Here is an 11,939-nt window from a genome sequence, read left to right on the forward strand (position 1 = left end):
CGCCCGCCCGAGTCCTCGGGACTTTGGCCACTTGGCCAGACATCCCGAGTCGAGATCATTGTTGGGGGCCAGCCTTCGGGAATCGATCCCCGCAAGGAACCGACCCCATTATCCCGGCTTCGATCCTCTACTTTCTTCCCATAGCTCCAAGGAGAAACTGCAAGCAGGACTTCTCCGTCCTGGCTTGGCGACTGGAGCCCAGAGGATAGGGACAAAGAGTAACCCGTTTTCAGCGCGGTCCAATTTCCCCCACATACCAACCTCATTCTTCCTACCTTGTGGCAAACTTAGTCACAAATTCTCACGCCTTTAGTATGTATTATGTAAAAGTAGTCATCAGTCCCCAAATGGAGCAATTCTAGCATTCGTGAACATGAAGGAGAGTCAGATAACCTTGGTTATAATCCTTCACCTATGTGGGACAATTCCTGACCCTTTCTGAGTCTTGAGTCTCTCTCTTCTGTTTTTCAAGGGGTTGTGTGGCTTCCGAGTTCACTTCTAACTCTAATCTATCATCCTTTGGTGTTTACCCCACTCTACCTTTGCTTTATCAATCTGTTCCTCTAATCGGACTGTGGCCCTTCCCCTACTCCAGCAGTTTTCCCCAGCTCACCCAGTCCTCACTCCCCTTTTCTTTGTATTTCAGAAAACTCTTCATATTTCATATCTTCCAGGTAGCCTTCCAAAGTAATGGCAAATGGCTCCATGTCCACCCATATCTTGTACAATGTTTTACACTGCTGGCTAATTGAGACATTTTATTCCGGGATCTCTTATCCAGGAAGATCGAAAGGGGCCGAGGCCTAATCTCTATTCTATTTCTTCAATCACGTAGTTGCCAATTCTTTGTGGCCTCTCAGGCAACATGAATTGAGGTAAGGAATGAATCTAACATTCCTTTCTGGGTTCCCAGTTCTCTCATGTCCACAAGACGTTTCTACTATCCTAATATCTGACTCATGTCACCAGGGATCATAGATTTAGAGTTGGAAGGGATCAGCTAGATGTGTAAACAAACCCAGAGACATAAAATGTCTTGCCCAAAACCACTACAGTAAATGGTAGAGATGGGACTCCAACCTTGGTCTGATAAACTAAATCTAACTCTTTTCCTTCAGCTTCTCCCACTGTGGGACCCTTAACTCTCTGGCTCTGTCTTTCTCTCTCTCTCTCTTTCTTTCTCTCTTCCCCACCCCCTCCCAAAGTGTCTCTTTAATGTCACAAAAGCCTGATTGTATTGTCTGAAGCCTTTTCCAAAAGGTGGCAGGACAAAGGATGTCTAGCTTTAAGGCTGCATATCCAAAGCCTTAGACTTCAGGTATTTTTCTCCACATCCTAAAACAGTTCAAATTTCTCCTAAGGCCTCACAGACATGCATCACTTCTTTCTCTGGGGGACAATCTTTCCTGAATCCCTTCCATTTACTTTCTTTAAAAAAAAAAAAAATATATATATATATATATATATATATATATATATATATTTATATATTTTTCCATCTACATGCAAAGATAGCTTTCAACATTCACTTTTTTGTAAGATTCTGAGAAATATTTTTCTTCTTCCCTCCCCCTTCTCCTTGACAACAAGTAATATGATATAGGTTATACATGTATAATTATGTTAAATATATTTCCATGTTAGTCATGTTGTGAAAGAAAAATCATAGCAAAAGGGGAAAATCATGACAGGGAAAAACATAAAGCACAAAATAAATTAAAAAAAATAATTTGCTTGGTCTGCATCCATAGTTCTTCCTCTGGATGTGAATGGATTTTTCCATCACATGTCTTTTAGAATTGTCTTTCATCATTGTACTGCTGAGGAGAGCTAGGTCTATTATAGTTGATCATCATACCCCTCCATTTACTTTCCAATTCTCTCTTTACAAAAATAAGCAGATCCTCCCTTAGATTCTTTATAGCTGAGTGACCCTGGCAAGTGACTTAACTTCTATCTTTCTCAATCTTGGATTTGTAAAATGGGAATAATAATAGCACCTATCTCCCTAGGTTGCCATGACAATTTAATTCTAAGTATTATTTAATGTTGGTTATTGTAATTATTATTATGGAGGTATATTGAACAAGATTATTAAGAAGAGAGTCATACTTAAAAATAAGAATATTAAATATTTAAAAAATTAAAGATTTAGAAAGTATTAAAGCATATGCACACACACAGTTTAAAACTGTGTTAAGAGTTGTGGAACACCCTATAATCTCATTCTACTCTCATAACACAATGATTTTCTGAGATAGCTAATAAAGATGTTATCCTCATTTTAAAAAATGAAAAAAGCGAAATAAAATGGGTAGAAAAAACACAGAAGAATAAAAAGAAAAAAATATCTTGTTGAACAATCAGGGTGCTCCAGTTTTATGTTTCCTTAGGATGTCAAAAGAAAGAGAGAAAGGTTCCTAACACATTGAATGAACAACCAGTAGTTTCCATTTGACACCTTGGATGGATGTGGATGAGAATGATGTAGGATAGGTAGGTAAGAATGGGTATGATATAAATTATTGGAAGATCACAGATCCATTCAAAATTTGAGCAATATCATCAATGATCAATTAGATTGACTATGATCAGTTTTTACCAATTGTTTACTAGTTGCTTATTTTTATACTTAATTGTATTATTATTTTGCTTTTATATCATCATTTCTCCCTCTTCCCTATCCAGTGAGCCATCTCAGCTAATAAAGTTTAAACAAGGAAAAAAAATGCTACAAAATAAATCAAAGCATCACTTCTGTCTGACAGCATATACAACATTTTGCATCCTTTGAACCTTACCTCTGCAAAGTAGAGTTGAAAAATGAACACTGCTTTCTTGTACTGTATAAAATAAAGAAATTCACTAAGAAATGTTTGATAGGTCACACTCTAATTTTTAAAATATAAGAAATGCTATATTTAAAATAATTGTATTAGGCATCTAGATATCTAAATATCTCTGACTTCTTTTCTAAGTGCTAACCTTCCTGGCCCCCCACCCCATTTGTTAAAATTATGAATGCTTGTGTGAGATAGAATTTAATAGAATAAAATAATAAAATTTAAATAGAATTTAATAATCATGGTCTCATCCATGATTCTACTCCTTCTACCTATGCATATCTCTACTTATCCATGCCTTAGGATCATTACTGGAAAGACATTAGAGTCCATCTTGTCTCATAGTGTTATTATCATCCATGTTCTTCCAGTAAGCTTTCTGAGGGGTAGGGTCTATGCTGTTTTACTTTTTCCTAGATTGTCAAATTTACACTGTGTATTGAATGCATTGGAGAACATGGACAAGACTAGTACAGAATGTGCAGACTTGTATGGATAGTGGTCCAGAAAGGCAAGTTATACAAGAATATGTTGGAGAGAATACTCCATAGATAAGATCACAGTTCCTGGCTCACGGGAGGTGCTTAATAAACAAGAGCTAAATCCTTCCAAAAATCCTCCACAGAGGATTAGCTCAGAATGTTAGAAGCCTTCCTTTAGTTCTTTTCACATTTCAGGGTACCAGTCAGTCCATCTGTTGTCATCCCTGGCACATGACTGGCTCACTGCCTTTTCCCAGCCTGTGATTCCCCAGTGATACCCCTTACACTATTTCTTGCTTGTAGGTCATCATTGGGAATATGCTACCACCTACTTATGCCTGCCATGCATCATTCCATTGCCATTTGGATTCCTTAGAGAATTTGATATTCCCAACACATGGCATTGCTATGTTTAAAATAATCTCAGTCACAAGAGATTTTATTTTGTTTTATTTGGCAACAGATTATTTTTCCTGTTAGTTTTTTAGATTTGATTGTCAATCAATCAAAAAGTATTTATTACTAAAATAAAAAGACCAAAAAATAAAAATGAAAGACCTCCTACTCTCAACAAGCTTTCTTTCTTCTTTCTTCTTCTTCTTCTTCTTCTTCTTTCTTCTTTCTTCTTCTTTTGCAGGGGGCAGGGGAGGGAGGAATGGGAAGGAAGGAGAAAATATGTATACAAGAAATGTTGATATGAAATAAATACAAATGAATTTAGGGAAGGAGGCATCAGCAGCTAGAGAGATCAGGAAAGATCTCCTGTGGGAAGTAGTATTAGAGCTAAATTTTGAACTTGGAAGGAAACCAGGAATCCTCTTCATCCTCCATTTCCATCTCCTGGCTTCTCTGACTTCCTTCCAGTCTATCATTGGAAATATGCTACAGAATGAGCTAAGATAACATCTTCTGCAAGGAACATTTCCTGGTTTTCTTTAATAATCATGTCTTTCTTCTGTGGTTATCTAGAATTTATCCTGCCCATATTTTGTCCGTACATAGGGAGGAAACCAAAAATTTATTAAGTATTGATCATTTATCAGTCACTGGGCCAAGTACTTTTCCTCATCTGGTCTTCATAGCCCTGGGAGAAAACTGCTTGCTTTTCCCATTTTAGAGTTGAGATAACTGAGGCAGACAGAAGTTAAATGACTTACGTAGAAATAAACACACAACTAGTAAATCTTTTAGATCAGCTTTGAACTCAGGTTTTTCTGATTCCAGACCCAATACTCTATCTACTACCTAGCTGCTTCAGGTCTTTATAAATATACAAACAATGCTTGTAACATCTCTTGTAAGATTTTTGAGAGCAGAGACTTTTTTAAAAAAATTTCTTGTTATTCCCAGTGCTTGGCACAGTGTCTGGCCCATAGGTTCTTACCAAATGCTTATTGGTTTGACTGAAGATTTTAAGAGGCAGAGGTGAGGATAGAGCATATTCTAGCCTTGAGGGGACAGACTATTCCTATAACAAGGAATGGGAGGTGGAGTACTGTTGTATGTGAGTGACAGCAAGAATCTCAGTTTGACATTAACAACAGCATTGTGAGATGATCAAGTATGACTGATGCAGCTCCTCTCAGCAATTCAGCGATAAAGAACAGTCCTGAGAGACCTATTATGGACAATGCCATCCACATCCAGAGCAAAAACTATGGAGTCTGACCTAAGCATACTATGTTCACTTTCTAAAAATTGCTTTTATGTTTCTTCTTTCTTTCTCATAGTTTTCCCTCTTAGTTCCAATTCTTCTTTCATAACATGACTAATATGGAAATGTGTTCAACACGATTGTACATGTTTTACTTTTACTAGATTGTTTACTACTCTGGGAAGTGGGGAAGGAAGGGAGAGTGGTAGAAAAATGTGGAACCCAAAAGTTTGCAAAAGGATGAATGTTGAAAACTACCTTTGCATGTAATTGGAAATATGTAATTAAGTTTTTAAAAAACGTTCAGTTTGGTTGGATATTAAAGAGAATGAAATGGAGTTGGTTCCCATGTCATTTGTTTCAAAGATATCTACCTTCTGAATCATGAGAAGGGGGTGGGAAGGAGAAACACAGGAGCAAGAATTGACTCATTATCACTCTTCTTCCTATTTCCCCTGGTACCATTCCTTAGCTCCCCACCTCCCTCACTACAAAGCAATCCTGTGTTATCAAAAGCAAAAAAACAGCATGAGGTAATGCAACAGATGACTGGCTGGCTGCTGCCCTGTGAACCCACAAGATGGCTGTGTGAATCATCACTAGGTATTCTGTGAACCTGGGCACCGTTGTTGCAAGCATATGTGAAAGAGATGAAAGGTGAAACCGGCCAGCCCACATGATGTGCAGCATTGGACATCATTCCACAGGTGACTGAGTCGCAGGAATCTGGACAGGAGGAGAGTGGTGGTGGCCCCTCCCCTCCTTCCTCCTCTGCCTGGTAGGGAGGGCCACCTGCCTTCCCACTGAGTTGGTGGTTGACCAAGTCAGCATCTGAAATAAGCAACAGGCCTACCCTTTGCCATTTGTTCACAGGATCGTTAAAAAGAGAAAGGTGGATGACTTGAATCAATTGGCCTGTGTGGAGCAATAATAATAACAATCCTTGACATTGATAGAGTACTTTATGATCATGAAGCACTTCACAAAACACTCGCTCATTTGCTTTCAGGAAAATCCGCAGAGGTAATGTAAGTTTTCTGGAACCCTTTTCACAGATGAGGAAGTTGAACATCAAAGCAGGGAAGTTTCCACAGGTTGCTCAGACTGGCATGGAATTCAAGCCTAAGTGCACTGGAGAGATTGATGGCCTTGTACCAACAGAATTTCTGAGCTCAAATCTTGTCTCTATCTTTTTTTTTTAACCTATATGTCCTTGGGAAACACACTCATTTGTAAAACAGGGAAGTTGGACTAAGTAGATTCCAAGGTCCCTTTCAACTCTAAATTTGTAATTCTATGGTGTGACTCTAAAAGTACCACACTTGAAGATTTGCAAAGCACTATATATAATATATATACACACACACACACACACACACACATATCATCCCATTTGAGCTTCTCAACAGAAATGAGGAAATAGACTCAGAGAGATTTTACTCAGGTCACACAAATATCAAGTATCAGAAGCAAGATCTTAACTCAGGTCTTTTTTGACTCCCAGATCACTATGTTGCCTTTTTTTTTTTTTTTTTTTTTGTCTACAGTTCTTTCTACACTGTCTCTTCCTACAGTCCGGCTTCTTTAAAAGACATTCCCCCCCTCAAGTCCAATCTCTGGGGCTTCAGTAGAAAAGAGGCCATTTCATGTTTAAACATTTCATCGAGTTCCTGGAGGAGGAGAAAGATTGAAAAGAAAGGACAGAAAGCTTAAATAATGGAATATAACTGTCAAATTAAAACCTATTTCCTGTTAATATCTGCATTCCTCAAGAAAGCAGAAGCTGAAGTAATCTCTGCTAGGGAGTTTTCTCCTTTCCCCTCCTACTCAGTGTCTGTTTCTCCCTGGCTCATCATGTCTCTTGTGCATTTCCATATAGTTAGCTTCCCATATTTGAACCAATAAGTTGCTTTTTTCCCTTTCCACTAATCATGCATGACTCGAGGCTGAGCTGCTTCCTGAGAAGAGAAAATATGCAAGTCATAAAGAGAAACCATACATACAAACCATTTAGTTTAGATCCTTTGGGGTCAATAAAATGACTTTTCTGAGATGACATCACTAGTTGGTAGCAGAACTAGGATAAGAATCCAGGCTATTTGACCAACAGCCCTATGAGGTAAGTGATTCTCTGCATTTGGCAAATGATAAAAAACTGGAACTCAGGGTGTTTAGGGTCCTGCATAGGTTGACACAGCTAATAATTTTAACATGAGATTTGAACCCAGGTCTTTTTGATACCAGTTCTAGGAATCAGAATCCTGTATCCACTGATGCCTCCAACAAAAGTTGTATCATCTATTCCGATCCTTTCATCTTGAAGAAGAGAAAACCACAACTCAGAGAAGTGAAATAACTTACCCAAGGTCACACAGCTATTAATCAGTACAACCCATATCTGAATCCTCTATTTTAACTGTATTTCCATTGTTCTTTCCATTACACTACACTGCAGAACTCCAGCTTCTGAATGTGATTATAGGTGTTCTTGCTTTACACAATAGGTTTATTCTTGTATGATTGCATGTAAATAGATTTGGGAAGGAAATACAATGATCTTTATGAGAGATCCAGTGGTTTCTTCTAGAAAGTGAAAAAAGTCTTTGTTTATCATGATATTTTTCTTATTAGATTGTAAACACAGTGAAAGCATCTAGTCTACGCTTGTATCTTTCTGAGGCTAATCTTCCTTCCTTCCTTCTCCTCTCCTCCCCCTTTCATACACCCCCTTTTCCTTTCAATAATAGGGACTTAAATTCCTCTAATTAAATTGTATGACTGTTACTCTCAGGTAGCTAGTTAGAGCAGTGCAACTTATCTTCCTGAGTTCAAATCCAGCCTCAGACACTTATTAGCTGTTCATCACTTAACCCTGTTTGCCTTGGTTTCCTCATTTGTTAAGTGAACTGGAGAAGGAAATGGCAAACCATTCCAGTGTCTTTGCCAATCCTAAATGGCATCATAAAGAGTCAGATACAACTGAAAAACTATGCAGGTCATTTTTTGGTACCCTCTGAAAGTAGGCTATCCTTAGGAGCATAGGGAAGGCTATTTAGTGAACTTCCTCACTCACTTGAGGTCCTTGGTTCCAAGTGCCTGCAGTTGGGTACTCTATCTTCCCCCAAAACATTGGGACCCTAGTAAGTCTCCCTAATTTGTCATTTACCAAGGGCATGCTTCCAGCAACCAAATGTTCCTCTCTGTTCTGGCTCATATCTAAGGATCTTTGCTATATCTTCTTGGAGGTTGAGTTCTTTTTGTGGGAAGATGATGCTGGTTTCTTCTACATTCTTGTCTGTTCTTCAAGTCATCTCTACTCTTCTGTTCATTTACATCTGCAGGGAAAATGCTGATCTCTGGAGAAAGAAGACCAGGTACATTATTCACATGTCAGGCAAATAGAAGATTACTTGTAGCTTCTCCTCAGCAAGATCAGAGCCCATCACAGCTGGGTTTATACTTTGGTGGGGGGGGGGGGGTAGGGAAGGGATGAATGGAAGGAGGGAGATGGCAGGGACTTGAGGAGAGAAGGAAGCCAAGGGTATCTGACTTTGTTAAGATGAAAGGAGCTGGGAATCCCTCTTAAGGAACTCAATAGGATAGAAGAGGGGCCAACTTTATTCTTCATAATCTATTCATCTCCTCTCCACAAAGGCAATAGCATAATGCCTAGAATACTGAACTGAGAATCAAGTATGTCTGGGTTCCAAATACTGCATCTGAGGCTCACTAGTTGTGGAATCCTGGATAAGACCCTTGACCTTTGCTTACTGTTGTTCAGTTGTTTTTCAGTCATGTCCTATTCTTTGTGACCCCATTTGAAGTTTTCTTGGTAAAGATACTGGAGTAATTTGCCATTTCCCTTCTCTAGATCATTTTACAGATTAAGGAACTGAGGCTAAGAAGGTTAAATGACTTGCCCAGGGTAACCCAGTTAATAAGTGTCTGAGACCGGATTGGAATTTAGGAAGATGAGCCTTCCTGACGCCAGGCCTGATACTCTATCCATTAAAACACCTTGCTGTCCTTGATCTTTGCCAGTCATACTTGTAAAGCAGATACAATGGACTGGGCAACTCTGAGGGAAAAGATGTAGGGGCTTGATTTCCTTACATTCGCCTGTCCTATTTTCTGGGTAATATGTTATACTATATTCTTCTGGATAAGACTCATTTTGCTTTGGGGATTAAACTGAATGGCATTTGAGGCTGTTGTCCAATCCTGACCCATGGATATTTAGTGTCCTGTGTGGCCAGGATGGGGAACTTGTCTTTCATCAACTAAGAAGTTAGTTAAGATATTTATTTAGTAGGTGGGAATTAAATTCTCATTTGGGAGCAGGAGGGAGGTTTAGAAAAAGAAAGAAAAAAGGAAAAAGGGGGAATTTTTGCAAAACAGCTCTCTCTGCTCCAATCTCCTCCATCCTGCATAAACTAAGATTTGATGGAAGAAGGGGGTGGGGTAGTTAGCAAAGTAACCAGCAGACCAGCTGTAATGAAACCATCTCTCTGGTATTTATAGAGTTCTCATTGCCATGGTACCCAAGTGCTTAAATTAAACACCAGTATAAAGATGCATCAGCATGGATACTCCTCACCTGGCCCCCTCACAACTCATTTAACAGTTGGGGAGCTGAGAAAGCCCTAAGAGATCAAGTGATTGGCTTAAATCTACACAGTAATTCCATGCAAAGGTGATCCTGGAATTCCGGTGTCCTGAATCCTGGTCTCTTTCCTTTAGATAAGGCTGAAAAACTAACCCAAATGTAGTCTCTGGCAAGGACTATTAAGCAGAGAGTGACTCAGAAACTTGTCTAAAGGAAACCAACCATGAACTCATACATATATCCAAACACATACACACACACACACACACACACAGAACCATTTGAACAGACACCTCCTTAGAAGCACCATGTTAGGGCAGAGGAAATGCATTTTATTATTATATATTATATTATATTATATTTATTATATTATATTATTACATTAGGGATAGAACCCTGGGCTTGGAGTTAGGAAGACCTGGGTTCAAATCTGGTCTCAAATTACTAGCTGTGTGACCCTGGCCAAATCATTTTACCTCTGTCCCCCATGCTTTCTTCCTTGGTAAAATCTGCTGGGGTTGTTGTGAGATAATATTTGTAAAATTCTTAGAAGAGTGCCTGGCACATTGTAAGCATTTAATATATGATTTTTCCCCAACCAGGGTCAATACAAAAAGATTTGAATTAAACTCGAAGACCAAAGGCACAAGTTTCAAAAAATTCCTTTCAGTGAATACCGAGGGAATCTCTGGCAAGATGGGGGTGAGGGGTGGGGGGGAGGTGGACAAACTCTCCTACACCTGGAATGAACTTGCACAGACTCTTTCCATTCCCTGGAGTTTGAACTGAAAAAGTCCTCTTGCTGCTAGCACAGCCTGGTTTTATTTTAGCTTTTAATATCTCTAGATATAAAGTGCATGGCACAAATTGGCACTTAATAAATGCTTATCAAAGTGAATTGATTCTACCATCCAGCAGGATAGGTATTGAAGTCACCCTAAACTGGTTAAGCATCACTGAACTTTTCATCTTTATTTTCAATAGCATCTTCCAACCCTGTTACTTCCTAATTTTCTTCATTATCAAATTCATTCTATAATTCTGCCAGTCAGGAGACTTGGGTTGAAAACCAGACAGAGTAAAATCATCCAAGTTCAAGTTCTGCCTCTATCATTCTTGGCTAAGTTACTTCACTTCTCTGAGCCTCAGTTTCCTTATTTGTAAAATGAGGAGGTTGAACTAGATGGTATTTGAGATCTCTTCCAAATATAGAGTTTATGATTCTATGGTCCCCTGCTCAAAAAGCTCCCCAGTGTATCAAAGAATCAAGACTAACCCCCTTTAGTTGACATAAGGCTTTTTGCAACCAGGTCCTGATTTACCTAATCTCTTGAAGTTCTTCAATGTGAACCTTGCTTGGTTCTGACTTGGCTGGTCCTAACAGGTTCTTGACTGAGTACGGGGGTGGCCAGAGGAGTTTACCTGATTGCCTTTCCAAAATTGGGTTGGTGTTTGGAAATGCCCCCCCCAAACAGAAAACTAAACTTTATTTCTCCCAACACCCCATTTCAGACTTTCCATCCTTTTTCTTGTTCCCTACTATGATGCCCTGTGCACACAAAGTCTGGATGACTTCAAAATATGTTCCTTTGAGCTACCAGGGAAGCAAATTACATTCTTATAAAATAATTTTATTCTAATAAAATAAGCATTTCTATAACAGAATAGGAAAAAAGATGATTGCACATGAAACTGCAAATCTATTATGTACATGTTCTTCCTTTCTCTTTCTCTTTTTTCCCCTTTCATTCTTCCCCCTTCCCCCATTCCCACTTACATAATGTCACTTTTCTCATGGGTCTCTCCACTGTGGCCCTGGATACTTATACAATAAGCCAGATTCCCTCAGTACTGACCCAAAGTCCTTCTATTTCCCAAGAAAGAGAGACCCTAGGATGGGGAGTGTAGAGAATTCCATCACCCTAAGGACTCCAGGGCCATGCATCCCACCCAAGCACCCCCTGGAGACAGAAGAGAACCTGAACTGTCATTAGAACTGTAATTAGCAAATTACCAAGTACCATGGAGCCCCCTGAGGCACAAGTTTCAAAAAATTCCTTTCAATGAATACTGAGGGGATCTCCGGCAAGATGGGAGGGGGGGGGGTGGAGGGAAGGTGGACAAACTCTCCTACACCTGGAATGAACCTGCACAGACTCTTTCCATTCCCTGGAGTTTGAACTGAAAAAGTCCTCTTGCTGCTAGCACAGCCTGGGAACTCCCAGCGGTCCCTCCAGGTGGTATGGAAGCTCTTCCATCTGTGCTGCATCCTCTGGTGAATAATAGAGGAGGCATGACCAAGATAACAATCTGTGCTTCGGAGCTCTCCTGGAGAGAGACAAAATGAGACCAGT

The sequence above is a fragment of the Macrotis lagotis genome, chromosome 1, assembly GCF_037893015.1.
Source record: "Macrotis lagotis isolate mMagLag1 chromosome 1, bilby.v1.9.chrom.fasta, whole genome shotgun sequence".
NCBI classification, from domain to species: Eukaryota; Metazoa; Chordata; class Mammalia; order Peramelemorphia; family Peramelidae; genus Macrotis; species Macrotis lagotis.